Here is a 13,209-nt window from a genome sequence, read left to right as displayed (position 1 = left end):
ACACACACAGCACTTTGACCAGTGCTCGCTGGAAGCCTCCTTGTAGGCACCAAACACTGTGACTGTTTTCTCTCCCTCTGATGGTTAATTTTATGTGTCAACTTAACTGGGTTAAAGGATGCCCAGGCAGCTGGTAAATCCTTACTTCTGGGAAGATGGGAAGATGGCTGTCCAGTGGTTGAGACTCTGTGCTTCCAATGCAGGGGGAGCAGGTTCAAACCCTGGTTGAGGAACTAAGATTCCACATGCCACGCAGTGTGGCAAAAAAATACCACATTCATAGAAACAGAGTAGAATGGTGGGTTATTAGGGGATGGGGGACAGAGATATTGGGAGATGTTGGTCAAGGGGTGCAAACTTTCAGTTATGCAAGATGAATAGGTTCTGGAAATAATATGCAGTCACATGACTATTGTTAACAATAATATATTGCCCACTTGAAATTTGTTCAGAGGGTAGATCTGAAGTGTTCTCACCACTCACAAAAAATGATTACCATTGGAGGTGACGAATAGATTTCTTGGCTTGATTATGATGAATATTTAATAATTTATACTATGTCAAATCATGTTGTACCTCTTAAATTCACTTAATTTTAGTAGTCAACTATCACAATAAAGCTGGAAAAAATTTTATATATATATAAATTAAACTACAAAAATAGTGGAAACCATCCAAATGTCCATTAGCTGGTGAATCGATAAACAAGATGTCATTTCTTCTTTAAATGCTTAAGAGACCTTTAAATGTTTAAGAGATTAAAATTAAATAGAAATGCTTAATACAATTTACCAGTGAAACCATTCTAGGTTTGGCAGTGTTTTTATAGGAAGGTTTTTAATTACAAAATCAATTTCTTTTATTTGATATAGGGCTATAGAGGTTAATTACTTCTTCAGTAAGATTTGATGGTGTCTGTAAAGCTATATTCCTATTTTATCTAAGTTGTTTAAAGTATTGGATTAAAGTTTCTATGATATAAAAAAAACAACAAAATGTGGTATGTCTTAAAAATGGGATATTATTTAGCCACAAAAAGGAAGTACTAATACATGTTACAGCATGAATAACCCTTGAGAATATAGTAAGTGAAAGAAGGTTGTCAAAAAAGACTATGCAATGTATTACTCCATTTATATAAAAAATCTAGATCAGGCATACCCACAAATGTAGAAAGCAGACTAGTAGTTGTCAGGGTCTGAGTGGAGACAGGAATGAGGAGTGAGTGATTAATTAGAAGGGTTTCTTTTGGGGGTGATGAAGTTCTTCTAAAATAAGATGGTGAGAATTGTTGTATTACCTTGTGAAGGTACTAAAAGCTACTGAATTGTACACTTTAGAAGGATGAACTTTATGGTGTGTGAATTATATCTCAATAAAGCTGTTATTTAAAAGAAGAAATGAACATAAATGTCCTCTCACCCCAATTCATTTCCAGCACCTTTCAGTGCTTACATATATATTTATTTTAATGTTGTGATCACTGAGTGTCCAATATTTTGTTATACTTTTTCATTTATAGTAGTCCCCTTTTATCTACAGGGGATTTGTTCCAAGACACGCAGAGGACACCTGGAACTGTGGATAGTACCAAATCCTATGTACACTATGTTTCCTATACATACATAGCTACAATAAAGTTTAATTTCTAAATTAGGTGCAGTAAGAGATTGCATGCTAAATTGCTTCAGTCATGTCCGATTCTTCACAAACCTATAGACTGTAACCCGCCAGGCTCCTCTGTCCATGGATTTCTCCAGGCAAGAATGCTGGACTGGGTTGCCATGCCCTTCTCCAGGGGATCTTCCTGACCCAGGGATTGAACCTGTGTCTCTTATGTCTCCTGCATTGGCAGGAGGGTTCTTTACCACTAGAGCCACCTGGGAAGTCCAGTAAGAGATTATAAGCAATAATAATAAAATAGGACAATTATTAACAGTATACTATAATAAAAGTTGGAGAAGGCAATGGCAACCCACTCCAGTACTCTTGCCTGGAAAATCCCATGGATGGAGGAGCCTGGTGGGCTGCAGCCCATGGGGTCGCGACTGAGCGACTTCCCTTTCACTTTTCACTCTCACGCATTGGAGAAGGAAATGGCAACCCATTCCAGTGTTCTTGCCTGGAGAATCCCAGGGACAGTGGAGCCTGGTGGGCTGCCATCTATGGGGTCGCACAGAGTCGGACAGGACTGAAGCGACTTAGCAGCAGCATAATAAAAGTTATGTGAATGTGATCTCTCTTTAAAAATATCTTCTTATACTATGCTCACCCTTCTTCTTGTGCCAATGTGATATGACAAGATGCCTACGTGCTCAGATGGAGTGAAGCGTATGATAGAGGAATAGTGATATAGCCTTAGGCTAGTATTGACCTCCTGACAGTACCTCAGAAGGATGAGCATTTGCTTCCAGTGGTCCTGGATTATTGAACCGTGGCCATATCGATGGTTGGATGTCAGGAACATATGATGTCATGGCTGGAGATCCTGGGTGGCATGGAGCAGGATGGCATGAAATTTCATCATGCTACTCAGACCAACTGCAATTTAAAACTTTTAAAAAATTTATTTATTTATTTTAATTGGAGGCTAATTACTTTACAATTTTGTAGTGGTTTTTGCCATACATTGACATAAATCAGCCATGGGTGTAACATATGTTCCCCATCCTGAACTCCCCTCCCACCTCCCTCCCCATCCCATCCCTCTGCACCAGCCCCGAGCACCCTGTCTCATGCATCGAACCTGGACTGGCGATCTGTTTTGCATATACAGGTTTCAATGCTATTCTCTCAAATCATCCCACCCCCACCTTCTCCCACAGAGTCCAAAAGTCTGTTCTTTACATCTGTGTCTCTTTCTCTGTCTTGCATATAGGGTCATCGTTACCATCTTTTAAAATTCCATATATAAGTGTTAATATACTGTATTGGTGTTTTTCTTTATGGCTTACTTCACTCTGTATAATAGGCTCCAGTTTCATCCATCTCACTAGAACTGATTCAAATGCATTCTTTTTAATAGCTGAGTAATATTCCATTGTGTATATGTACCACAGCTTTCTTATCCATTCGTCTGCCGATGGGCATCTAAATTGCTTCCACGTCCTGGCTATTGTAAACAGTGCTGTGATGAACACTGGGGTACACGTCTCTTTCAGTTCTGATTTCCCCAGTGTGTATGCCCAGCAGTGGGATCGCTGGGTTGTATGGCAGTTCTATTTCCAGTTTTTTAAGGAATCTCCACAGTGTTCTCCATAGCGGCTGTACTAGTTTGCATTCCCATCAACAGTGTAAGAGGGTTCCTTTTTCTCCGCACCCTCTCTAGCATTTATTGCCTGTAGACTTTTTGATAGCAGCCATTCTGACCGGCGTGAGATGGTAGCTCATAGTGGTTTTGATTTGCATTTCTCTGATAATGAGTGATGTTGAGCATCTTTTCATGTGTTTGTTAGCCATCTGTATGTCTTCTTTGGAGAAATGTCTGTTTAGCTCTTTGGCCCATTTTTTGATTGGGTCGTTTATTTTTCTGGAATTGAGCTGCAGGAGCTGCTTATATATTTTTGAGATTAATTCTTTGTCAGTTGCCTCTTTTGCTATTATTTTCTCCCATTCTGAAGGCTGTCTTTTCACCTTGCTTATAGTTTCCTTCATTGTGCAAAAGCTTTTAAGTTTAATTAGGTCCCATTTGTTTATTTTTGCTTTTATTTCCATTACTCTGGGAGGTGGGTCATAGAGGATCCTGCTATAATTTATGTCAGAAATTTAAAACTATACATTGTTGATTTCTGGATTTTTCCATTTAATATTTTCTGACCACTGTTGACTACCGTAGCCGAAGAAAGCAAAAACAGGGAACAAGGAGGAAATAACCTAACATTATTTCACATACATTTCAATGTGCTGTATTAATCTAATTTATATGCTTCTAATTTTTAAAAGAAAATCTTATCAAAGTGAAATGCATATAATATACAGAAAAGCACACAAATATATGAGTATAAGGATGAATTTTCCAAAAGTAAATACACTCAATGGTTTGTAATTTTGCATAACAAAAATAAAGTGCATCATGGTGCCATGCCATAGTTTGCTTCACTCTTTCTCTATTTGGTGGTGAGCAGGGAGCTTTTGAGTTGTTTTTGATATCTGAAAATTATAAATAACAATGCTATAATCATCTTTGTAAATATTACCACTGCACTATGTTATTAATATTTCTTTAGAGTATATTTTTCCAAAGCAAAAATAATGGATCAAAAAGTATGTCAAATACCAGTAGATTGCTTTTTCTGAAAATGCAAATTAATTTCATGTTTCACCAGCAATGTGTAACTGTACCTAATTTACCACAGCTTAGTGAGCAATAGGTTTTATCATTTTAACCTTTACTCCTCTGTTTATAAGGTGTATAATAACACTGTACATAGATTTTAATTTCTCCTCTGTGACTGCTAGGGTGACTGTTCTATTTTCTGTCAGGTAGTTTATTGTCTGTAGTCCTCACCTATAAGCTGCCTAGCTCCTTTGATCACTTTTCTAGTGGTATCTGAATGTTGATTTCATATCCTTGTTTCAATTCTAAATATGTTTCAATGGTACAGTCGCACCAATTATGTTTCCACCTCTGTGTTTACATCATGTAGCTTTAAAAATATTTGTTTTGTTTTCTATCATCACAAATTATCTATTAAAATGTGATAATGGATACCCTCCATTTATTTGGTAACAGTGATCCTCCTCTTCTTTATCTGGGGTAAAAATGTTAGTGCATTTTCTTCTCAATGTTTTTATTTTATTTAAGACTTTGAATCATCTAGAATTTATTTTATTCTATGATTTAAGCTATAGACCTAAGTTCCTTGTCCCCATACTGAAATCCATTAATTAAGTAGTGACTTTTTTTTCTACTACTCAGTTGTTTCTGGTTTGCTGAATGTGGGGTTATTAACCAATTCTATTCTGGGATATTAATATTTCTTATAGCATTTAAAAATCAAATATCATATAGCTTTGATAACTTGTTTAAAAATCTTAAAGAACAAGTCTACAGTAATTGGATCCTTCTGACCAATTTTTCTAACAACTTTGTCAAAGTCTAAAACTTTTCTCCATGGCTTTCATTTGCACTGCATTGCATTTATATGCAACTAGCTATCTTTATTGGAGAAGGCGATGGCTCCCCACTCCAGTACTCTTGCCTGGAAAATCCTATGGATGGAGGAGCCTGGTAGGCTGCAGTCCATGGGGTCACTGAGGGTCGGACACGATTGAGCGACTTCACTTTCACTTTTCACTTTCACGCATTGGAGAAGGAAATGGCAACCCACTCCAATGTTCTTGCCTGGAGAATCCCAGGGACGGGGGGGTCGCACAGAGTCGGACATGACTGAAGTGACTTAGCAGCAGCAGCAGCTATCTTTATGCTATTTGGTCTCTCAAGTATTACTTCTCAGTAAATAGCATCATTATTCATGTCTTCCTTTATTTCTCCCACTGGTATTTTATAATTTTCTTTCAATATATCTTTATTCCCTCAAATTAAATGAATTACCCAGTATTTAATACTTTGTCATTATTTTGAATCCCCTTTTTCATTATATTGTCTAGCTATATGTCACTCTTACTAGGAATGTAACTGACTTTTGTCAGTTATCTTATATGTGTTGATGAACATATTTATTATTTTTAATGAATTTTCCGTTGATATCTTGGACTTCTTTATATAATCCTGTCATTTAAGAAGAGTGATATTTTTATTTCTTCTTTCCACATGTTTATAACTCATTTCTTTTTTTCTTCAATCACATTTTATTACAAAGTTAATAAAATGAGATGATGAGAGAGACATCTTGTCATATTTATGTTCTTATGAAGTGTCTCCAGTGCCTCTGGCTCTTGGTTTTATTTTTATTATTATTTTTTTACTGAACAAATCATTTTTATATTGTTGTGATAACAGTACATTGACAAACAAATATTTCTAGTTGTTTGCATATGGAACTTTCTAATGATAGTAAAAATTCAGTCAGCTATTTCATGGCTTTGCAAATAACTTAGGCTTTTGTTTTCAGATGTGTATATAATCATCCCATTAAGAAAACCTTCCATACCTTTTAATTTTGTTTAACCAATGGAACTTATGAATTTTAAGAAATGTCTTCTCACCATCTTTGGAAAATTAGGCCTCAGCTTAAACAGCCCCAGAGAGGATTTCCTGGAAAACTTAATCTAATGTGACCACTCACCTCTAGGTCACACTCTAGCATATCACCCTCTCTCTTTTTTGGCAAAACACGTGACACCATGTGAAACTTTTCTAGTTAGTTATTGGCTTACATGGCTCTCACCCCATGAGAATGGACGCTCCAAAAGAGCATGGCTTTTTGACTCATCACTGGTGCATCTCCAGTGCCTAGAACAGTGTCTGATACGTATTAGACTCTCAATATATATTTTTGAAGTGCAAAAGTGAAAGTGTTAATAGCTCAGTCATGTCCAACTTTTTGTGATCCTGTGGACTGTAGCCCACCAGTCTCCTCTGTCTGTGGGATTCTCCAGGCAAGAATACTGGAGTGGTTGCCACTCCCATCTCCAGGGGATCTTTCCAACCCAGGAATTGAACTCAGGTCTCCCACATTGCAGAGGATTCTTTACCATCTGAGCCACCAGGATATAAATGAATATACAAATGAATGTAATTTTTAGACTTTATCCATTAATGTTATATCTTATATTACAGTGTTTCTAAGTGTATAATACTTTTATACCTAGCTCACAGCAGTTTTGTGTATTTTTATTCTTTTTGTGATGATATTGCTTGGAATGTTTGTGCCTATATTCATAAAACCAACCTATCATTTTTTTTCTTGATATTGTTGTGTTTGAGCATTTAATTAAACACCATACTGAGAATGCAAATTAGTGCAACCAGTATGGAAAACAGTATGGTGTTCACTCAAAATATAAGAATGTACATCCAGTATTCCACTTCTGCTTCTTTGTTCGATGAAAACAAAGACCATAATTAGAAAAAATATATGTACCCTTATGTTCATCACAGTACTATTTATAACAGTCAAGATGGAAACAACCTAAGTGCCCATTGACAGATGAATGAAAAAGAAGATGTGGTATATATACAAAGAGATACTACTGAGTCATAAAAAGAATGAAGTTTTGCCACTTGTGACAAAATAGATAGGCCTCGAGGGCACTATGCTTAGTGAAATAAGTCAGACAGGAAAAAATACTGTATAATTTTATTAATATATGGAACATAAAAAAGCAAAATAAACAAAACACAAACACATAGATACAGAGAATAGACTAGCAGTTACCAGGAGGGAAAGGGGAGGGTGAAACGGGTAAAGGGGTGCAACTGTGTGGTGACAAATGGAAACCGAGTTTTCGGTGGTAAGTGTGGAAGGCAAGTTATGACCAACCTAGATAGCATATTCAAAAGCAGAGACATTACTTTGCCAGCAAAGGTCCGTCTAGTCAAGGCTATGGTTTTTCCTGTGGTCATGTATGGATGTGAGAGTTGGACTGTGAAGAAGGCTGAGCACCAAAGAATTGATGCTTTTGAACTGTGGTGTTGGAGAAGACTCTTGAGAGTCCCTTGGACTGCAAGGAGATCCAACCAGTCCATCCTAAAGGAGACCAGTCCTGGGTGTTCATTGGAAGGACTGATGCTGAGGCTGAAACTCCAGTACTTTGGCCACCTCATACGAAGAGTTGACTCATTGGAAAAGACCCTGATGCTAGGAGGGATTGGGGGCAGGAGGAGAAGGGAACGACAGAGGATGAGATGGCTGGATGGCATCACCAACTCGATGCACATGAGTTTGGGTGAACTCTGGGAGTTGGTGATGGACAGGGAGGCCTGGCGTGCTGCAATTCATGGGGTCGCAAAGAGTCAGACACGACTGAGCGACTGAACTGAACTGATGCCGTGGTATACTCAAAAGCTATAGTACATGACTTCCCTGGTGGTCCAGTGGTTAAGAATCTGCCTGCCAATGCAGGAGACTTGGGTTCCATCCCTGTTCTGGGAAGATCCCACATGCTGCAGAGCAACTTTGCCTGGGTGCCGCGACTACTGAGCCCATGCCCTAGACCCCATGCTCTGCAGCAAGAGAAGCCACAATAATTGGAAGCCTGTGCAGTGCAGCTAGAAAGCAGGCCCTGCTCTCCACAGCTAGAGAAAGCCCTCACAGCAAGGAAGACCTAGCACAGCCAAAATGAAGAAGTGAACATGTTAAAAAAATAAAATAAATGTTTCTAAAAAGTTGAAGTATACTGTTGTGCTCATGAAACTTATATAATGTTAGAGACCAATGTCACCTCAATTAAAAATAGATAAAAACCAAATTTACTTCATAAAACAAGTTTGATAGTATGCCCTTTTCTGTATTTTTGGACAGATTGTTTAATAATAACAGAAGGATTGTTTCTTGGAAAACTTCTCCAGTGAATCAATCAGAGCCAGGTGCCTGATTTTATATTCTTTAATTTTTTACTTACTGTAATTTCAGCTTTATTGACGTATAGTTGACAATATTTTCTTTTCTATTTTTTCATCTATGAAAACTCTACTCATGTTGATTCTCTGCATCATAGTTGGCATTGCAGATGTTAATGTAGGTTCACATTCATCACTACTCAGTTATTACTTTCTTTTTTGAAAGATTTCTTTATTTATTTGGCTGCGGTTGGTCTTTGTTGCTGCGAGAGGGCTTTCTCTAGTTGCGACAAGCGGGGGTTACTCTTCCTTGCTGCGTGTGGGCTTCTCATTGCCTTCTCTTGTTGCAGAGCACAGTCCCCTGGGCACTCAGGCTTTAGTAGTTGAGGTGCGTGAGCTCCGCCGTAGTTACAGCTTACAGTCTCTATAGCACTGGCTCAGTGATTGTGGTACACAGGCTTACTTGCTCTGTGGCATGTGGGATCTTCCTGGATCAGGGATCGAGCCAGTATTCCTTGCATTGCAAGGCGGATTCTTAACCACTGCATCACCTGGGAAACCCCTCAGTTGTTACTTTCAATAGCATGTAGCTGAGAATGATAACTCACTGAATCCAGTCATTCACTCATTCAACAAATATGTTTTGAACCATTTTCTCTGTGCTGGTGGCACAAAAATGAAGAAGACACAGTCTCTGTTCTCATGGACTCTATGGTCCAGCTGTGGAGTGTGCTGGTTAATCTGTGTTTATGGTGCCCTTATCCCCACTCCAATCCATTCTCTGCCCTTCTCTGCCTTGCCCTGTGCCCTGGGAGACTGACCTCTATGAATGCAATTGCCAAGGCTCTCTGGCCTTCTGGCCTCAGGTAGGAGTTCATCTTTTGGAGGAATGGCAGGAAATGAGAGGTCACGAGGTAGGAGAGGTTGGGGTATTTGTACCCTCGCTTCCTACCTTCTGGAAGATGGCTGCAAAACCAGGCACTAAATTTCACAGTCCCCTTTGCCCCTAGGCATAGTCATGTTCTTTGGAATACAATGGAACGTGAGTTGACAGGGTCTGTATCGGTTCCAGGCTGAGACCTCTTGAGAAGTGGTGGAATTTTTCCCTCTCTCTTTCCTCTTCTGTTGGCTAGGAGCAGAGAACTCTGGGGTCCTAGGAAAATGGTGGAAACACAGAATGGAAGAAACTTGGCCTCTTAATTATTGCAGACAAGAAAGCTGCCCACCAACCAGGAACATCCAGTTTCTACTATTCAATCAGTGAGAAACAATGTGTAATTTTAATGACTCTCTTAGGTTACTCCCAAGTCAGGGAACAAAGGCACAACTTGGAGGTATCCTTTAAATGTTTTATTTTCCTTGGGCAGGTCTGTACTGTCCTTCACCTTAAAGTGGAAATATCTGGTATGCAGGTAGCAGGATTTGAATCCAGGTTTTCTGACTCTTAAAGCCAGAGGTCTTTCCTGTGCATTAGAATTGCTAGTAGAAGATGAGGCAATAACTTCTCTCCTTGTTTCTCACTACCATCACCATTAAAACAAAGCAATGAAATCTATGACCCTTTACATACTTCAAAAAAATCGTGAAAGGTGTAGTAGGTGGTTTAGGGTCATTGAGATTTTATTGAATTCCGGGATTTTCCTCCCTTCAATTACCTTGGTAGTCCCTAGATATAATAGCTGTCTGGATGATTAAGAGATTTGGAAACAAAGATGCAGGATAAGTCAGATGAGAGACAACCTTGTAATGCTGCTGACTTGTTATATAATTGTCCTAAGCCTGAATGCTGGTGGTACCAAACAAGGCTTTGTTGTTCTCAGAAATTTTGTGAGAGCAACTCTGGCATGACATCTTTCACTTCCCAGATAAAATATAGCTTTCCATGAGCAATCCAATTGTGGGTTTAGGGAGAACTTTTTTTGTGGGGGGCCAGAGAATGAGCATCCAGTGTTGTGCTTTTGCAGTGAGATTCATAATTGTGTGTTCCCAGGGGAAGAGGTTCAAGAAGGGCATCTTAGAGGGACATGTCAGCCCTTCTCTGTGGCTCAAGGATGTATGGAAAGGGCCAAATAAAGCCTGGGCTTCCGGGAAGACAATCACTTGTGTGGTGGACTTCAAGGGGCATCAGAAAAGCCTCCCTTCACTACCTGCTCTCTCCCCTCCCACACCGATGGCAGCAACTTCACCTGAGCATACTCAGGGTAAAGCATTGCCATCTTCAAAAAACACAAGTCGTCCTGGTCCCAGTACCCATCCAGCTGCTAACTCCTCTATATGAATGAGTGTCTCAGCTCCTTTCCTTTCCGACCACAGAAGCAAGGCTTGGATTGTTTTAAGAGAGTGAGTCGGGAGAGGGCTGTTGCCTGCCCAATTCACATTTGGCTCAGCCATCTTGGACCCAGTTCCCTTCGCATCATTGGAATTCTCCTCTGTACATCATCCGCTCCACAAAGGCTTTCAGATCCTCAGCAGGAGCCCCAGAGACCTTTGCAGGAGTTGTTCCCTGTGGCAGAGTGAGGTCTAGACCCTTAGTGGGCCCTGTGTCTAGGAAGGACGGCCACGGTGCTGGCAGAGGCAGCTGAGAAGTGGCCTTCTGGCTGGGGACCCAGAGCTGGAGCTGCTTCTCCCCAGGCCAGGGCCACCTTTCCCGGGCCTCTGCCACTCAACCCCAGAGGGTGCATCTTGCTCTTGGAAAGATGAGGCACTTTTGACCTTCCTTGGAGGAAGGAGAAGGAGAATGGGTCAGGAAGTGGAGAACAAGTGTTCAGATTCCAAAGGGAAAGGGTGGAGTCCAGGAGGAAATCAATGATTTGTGGATATGATCTCGTGTGTGTATAAGAAATAAATGATACCTGACTTACAGCAGGTGGAAGGGAGAGAAGAAATGGAGGTGGTGCTGGTGCGGAGGGACACTGAAGCTGTCCTAGCTCCTGAGGAACTGGCCTGTGTGTCTTCCCTTCTGGTCCCCAAGGCCCAGACCTTCTTGGGCCATTAGCCTGCCAGGGCAGGCCTGGCCAAATCCCAAAGCAGGCAGAGTTGCACTTTGCTATCCCTCTCCCTGCCTCTGCCCTCAGGTCCCATCCCAAACCCCTGCACCCCTTCCCTGGTTCTTCTCCTTTTAGCATTTTGAGGCCAATATTTCTGAGTTCTCTCTAATGCCTTACAGGAAAGAACCTAAAGCCTCATTCAGACTTTAGGGGCTGACATTCTTAAGTGGCATCCTACCCAGGGAAATTGCCTATTTTAAGAGAATGGTGATGAGACTTCCCTAGGTGTCTAGTGGCTAAGACTCTGACCTCTCAATGCAGGGGTGCAGGGTTTCATCGCTGGTCAAGGAACTAGATCCCATATGTTGCAGCTAAGACCCAGTGCAGCCAAATAATTACATAAAAATAAATACATTTTGAAAAAAGAGAATGGTGGAGGCAGGGGACAGTGTTCCCCACCAAGCTTAGTGAATCTCTAGTGGAGGAATCCCAGGACAAGGGAGCTGAATCACAGTGTACCTGGAAGGGTGAAGCCTGGCACTGGGAACCATGAAGGGCAGCCCAAGAAATGCCATCCCCAGCAGAGGGAACTCGGAGCCATTTTCCAGCACATGACCGTGTGTCCTGGGTGGTCGCCTGGCCCCAGAATGCACCTTTCTAGCATTTTGGCAACAGCAGCCACCCTTGCTTTCTGTCAACTCCCGTCCGTGTACACAATGATACTTCAGGCCGAGACTGTGTTTGAATGAAATCCAAACAGTCTGCCCTGCCTTAGATCAGAATTCAGACAAGCAGGAAAACTCTCAAAGCCTCACCTGTTTGTGGTTAATCTTCACCAATCAGAATCCTACCCTCTAAATGCAGTTATGGAGAATGAGCATCTCCAAACGGAGGGGGAATCTCCTAATCCCCGTTTCCCAGTTCCACCAGCTAAAACGAGCCGAACAGAGAAGACGGCTTTTAATGGAGTCCCGCAGACTCCTAAACAAATGTCAGGTATAACATTAGTGTGTTTAGAAAAGTCACCAAAGATCATTCTTTGGAAATCTATCGTGTAAACTGCCAGCTAGCTGGCCTCCCAGGATCGTTTTGAATGTGTTGGGTCTTGTAGATGAAGATTCTTCCTCAGAGATGCCAGACAGCCGGAACCATCCTCCTATTGATAAGAAAAAAAAAATGAGGAATCGTGAGAAGAGAATTACAGAGCAAGAGCTGAATGTATTCAAAGACAAATTAAAATTCGGAGTCAGCCTGGAGAAACATATGGCTTGAAAATCACCACTCCAACCTCTGTCAGGGAGTTTTCCATTCTCTATGCCAGCCCCTTAAGTGCATCCCTGTGGAACCAAACAGGAGTTCCCAGGCCCAGTCTTCAGGCAATTGTGTGAATTAATTGCTTTCTTGTTTGGTGAAGAGAGTAAGCCATTATTTACACTTGTCTCTCTCGAGCCTCTGGGAGATGCAAAATAACTGTAGTTCCCAGCAATGTGATTAAATTGTGTGTAAGGATTGCCCAGCAGCTAGAGCTGAGCAGAAAAGTGAGGAAGTACTTTGTTCCAATGGGTGTTTAAGTTGGAAGAGCTCACACAGTACTTGCCAGTCAAACAAAGGATGAAGCTTGAAGGACATCTTTGAAATATATTGTGAAAGCTTCTTGGGGCTTCAGGTTGGTATCCCCAGAACTGGCTGTGACTTCTTAGCCCGAGGTGCACCTGAGAGGAGCCTTGTTTCACAGCGGGCTCTTTTGGACTCTCCGAA

The sequence above is a fragment of the Bos javanicus genome, chromosome X, assembly GCF_032452875.1.
Source record: "Bos javanicus breed banteng chromosome X, ARS-OSU_banteng_1.0, whole genome shotgun sequence".
Lineage (NCBI taxonomy): Eukaryota > Metazoa > Chordata > Mammalia > Artiodactyla > Bovidae > Bos > Bos javanicus.
The sequence above is the reverse complement of the archived record's forward strand: the minus strand, read 5'-3'. Positions refer to the sequence as shown.